Below are 4,227 nucleotides of genomic sequence, written 5' to 3'. Positions count from 1 at the left end.
ACCCCCAGAGCCTATCCGAACCAGGACGAGAACAACTTTGTTCCCCACAGGGAGAACTTCAACCCAAACCAGAACTACCAACCTCGGCAATATTCCAGAACGAACACTCAGTCACACCAACGAGGCCGAGGAGCCCAGAGAGGTAGGGGCGGCAGAACTGGAACCCCGAGACGCGCAGCAGCTGAGTCGGAACATACGGTGGTGAGAGGTTCCAGGATGGGTAAACAAGTTACTAGCTCAACAGTGTACCACCGTAAAGATATTCTAGAATCGTCCAATAGGACGGCGAATGATTTTTCTCTCGTAGGAGACCCCCCCGACCTTGCCAGAATTCAGGTTAATAGAACAGAGACGACAGACGTCACCATGGATGACGATCCGGGCCCCTTGGGCCATCAGGTTCTTGACCAGTAATTGGTCGGTGCTACTGAGCACCTTTGTTTGCGTTTTTCTTTGTTTTAATGATTATTCTAGTTTGGAATTGCTAGGGTGCTGCCTCAAAGGCTTTCAGGCGCACCCTCAACCTTTTTTGTCGAGATAATTCTCCCGATATTGTTTGCCTACTCGAACCAAAGGTATTCGGGGATCAAGCAAACTCCATCTGTTTCAGTTTCAGTTTTGATGAATGTGTGAGGGTAGAAGCAGTAGGTTTTTCTAGGGGTATTTGGATTTTCGGGAAACATCACGATCTTAAACACGCACCCTCAGTTTATTAATTTGTAGGTCGAAGAACCAAAAGAACCGCCGTGGATATTGTCGGTGATATATGGGAGTCCCAATCCTTCGTTACGCAAAGAACTTTTTTCTAACCTCTCTCTACCTCTGATTTCAGACCGTGCTCCCAATGGTTAACTTGCGGTGACTTCAACTCCACAGTCAGTATCGAAGAAGTGAACAATAGAGACAATTACAACTCAATAAGAAGCTCAGACTTCAGAAATTGGATTTTCAGCGAAAGCTTGGTGGACCTAGGCTTTACAGGATCCAAATTCACATGGATGAGAGGGATATGCACATCTACCTTTAAAGGAGCGCGATTAGATCGTGCATTAGGCAGTGTAGATTGGAGGCTCCGGTTCCCGGAAGCTTGTGTAAAGCACATACCAATAGTTAACTCCGACCATGCACCTCCTCTCGTCACCACCAACCCCAGAGGCTCAACCGGTGGCAACAAAAAATTCAGGTTCAATTTTGCATGGACAACTCACAAAGATTTTCTCAATTGCGTGCAGCACTCATGGAACTTGCGATTAGGGATAGAAGCCAGGAAAGCTATCACTGCAGAAGCACTCATAGTATGGAACAAGAACGTGTTTGGCAATGTCTTTGAGAGGAAGAGACGCCTCCTGGCTAGAATCCAAGGAGTCCAGAAGGGCCTCTCCGTGCGACCGACCTCCAACCTGATCAAATTGGAAAAGAGGTTAAGAAAGGAGCTAGATGTAACTCTGTATCAGGAAGAACTAATTTGGTATCAGCGTTCGAGAGAAGAATGGATTTCCTCTGGTGACCGGAACACACACTTTTACCATACTGCAACTTCAGTGAACAAAAACAGAACCATAATCAACTCTCTCCAAGCAGATAATGGACAATGGATCACAAACGAAGCTCATCTTATTGACCATGTCCGGGAGTTTTTCATAAACTTGTTTTCAGTTCATTACACCAGACCCACACAAACGTTCATCCAAGGTCACTTTCCTGTTCTTTCAGACCTGGAATGGCAGGACATCAACCGCCCTTTCGAACCTGAAGAAATAAAACAAGCGTTATTCGACATGGATCCCTGCAAGGCCCCCGGCCCAGATGGTTTCACTACCGGCTTTTACCAAAAAGCGTTGGATATCGTTGGGAAGGACATCCTGAAATTTGCTTCTAATTTCTTTAAGGGCGAAGGTCTTCCTACGGGTTGCAACGACACTGTGATAACTCTACTGCCGAAAGTTTCCAACCCAGAAACTGTGAGACAGCTACGTCCTATTGGTCTTTGCAACGTGTCTTACAAGATCCTCACAAAGACAATGGCCTCCAGATTGAAGAACATCGCTAAGAAACTAACCGGCCATCATCAAGCAAGTTTTGTTCCGGGCAGACAGATTACCGACAACATCATCATCTTTCAGGAGGTATTGAACTCCATGAGAACCCGAAGAACCAAAACTGGATGGATGGTGATGAAGATAGACTTAGAAAAGGCCTACGACAAGCTGGCATGAGAATTCATTGAAGACTCGCTAACTGATATTGGTTTCAACTCAGTTTGGATAAGAAATATTATGGAATGCATTTCCTCCCCCAGACTGGCTATCAATTGGAACGGGAAGCTGTCTGACTGGTTCTCACCGAAAAGAGGGATCCGACAAGGAGATCCCATATCACCCCTTCTTTTCGTCTTATGCATCGAGAGATTGAGTCATTTAATTACTCAGTCTGTAACTTCTGGTAAATGGAAAGGGATCATATTATCTAGAAATGGCCCTCACTTATCCCATTTGTTTTTTGCAGATGATATGGTCCTTTTTGGGGAAGCTTCCCTGGATCAAGCTGTTGAGATGATTAGCTGTTTGAGTAGGTTCTGTGAGCACTCAGGCCAGAAAATCAATATCCAGAAGTCCTCCTTATATTTTTCAAAAAATACCCCAGTAGAACTGCAGCAACAATTGATCAATCTTACTGGGATTCCAAGAGTAGATGATCTGGGAAGATATTTGGGCGTCCCCTCAATACACGGGAGGTTGAAGAAGGATTCATTTGCCAGCCTCATCGAAAGGATTCAGCAGAGGCTTACAGGATGGAAATCGAAGGCATTATCGCTAGCCGGTAGGCAGGTTCTTGCGCAATCAGTTCTGTCAAGCATTCCATATTATACGATGCAAACCACGCTGTTGCCGATTGGGGTCACCAAATCAATTGAACAACTGATAAGGAACTTCTTGTGGGGGAGCTCTAATGATACGAGGAAGTGCCACCTAGTCAACTGGAACACGATAACTATGAATAAAGCCGGAGGAGGACTAGGTCTGCGCAAGTTAGATAAGATGAACGAAGCATTCATGGCCAAACTTGGTTGGCGATTACTGCAGAAGGAGGAAGGGTTGTGGGTCCAAGTTCTAAAGACGAAATATTCAATCAACACGGCAGACTGCACAACCTGGAGACCAAAATCAAATATGTCCACAGTATGGAAAGGGATCATAAAATCCATTCCTATACTTGTAGCAGGCAGTGCAAAAGTGATTAGAAACGGCAGGAACACAGCCTTTTGGGACGACATATGGTTAGGCAACTCCGCCCTTATAAACCAAGTCACAGGCATGATCAACCCAAGCGATCGTTCCAGGACAGTAGCTTCATATTGGAACAATGGTGGCGAATGGCAATGGGATCAGCTGCGAAACCAGCTACCAGCACCTTTCGTGGAAGAGCTAGCAGCAACGGTGGTAATCGAGGATCCTGAACTCGATGATATCACGGTCTGGAGGGAGGGAGAGAATCTCAGTTTCTCAGTCAGTTCAGCATACAACTTGGCTTCTAATCACCCAACCCCAACCGAAGCTTCTAAGTGGAACGCTATTTGGAAGTTAAAAATTCCGAACAAAGTTAAAACCTTCCTCTGGCTAGCGCGTCATGAAAGATTACTGACGAATAACTTGAGGTCGACAAGAGGTATGACCGAGGACGATAAATGTTGGTGCTGTAGGGACATAATTGAGGATATCGAGCACGTACTGCGGAAATGCCCTCTAGCTGAGGCAGTATGGTTGAAGATGCTACCACTGTCACACCTAAAATCGAGCAACCTCAGCTTCAAAGAGTGGCTGGATAAAGGAATCCGTTCCAAGGGCAACTGTCACAAGCCGGAAAATGACAATATAGTCTTTGCAATAATGGCCTGGTGGATCTGGAAGTGGAGAAACGACTCAATCTTCAACAAGTCGCTCCACCCATTAAACTCCAAAGTTGCTTGGATTAGAACCCAACTGACGAAAGTATCCTCGGCTTTCGAAAGAGGAGGCATTCGACCAAGCTCAATTAATTCTTACTCCTGGGAAGAAGTGAGTTGGTCCAGACCGGATGCAGATATGGTTAAGGTCAATTTCGACGGTGTTGTAGACCTGTCCTCAGGCATTGCAGGTGGGGGAGGAGTAATTAGAGATGCAGAAGGCCGATGGAAGGGAGGTTTCATTCACAACATCGGATCCTGCCCCCCCCCCCCCCCCCCCCCCC

Source organism: Ipomoea triloba, chromosome 10, assembly GCF_003576645.1.
Source record: "Ipomoea triloba cultivar NCNSP0323 chromosome 10, ASM357664v1".
NCBI lineage: Eukaryota > Viridiplantae > Streptophyta > Magnoliopsida > Solanales > Convolvulaceae > Ipomoea > Ipomoea triloba.
This window is presented reverse-complemented; position numbering follows the sequence as displayed.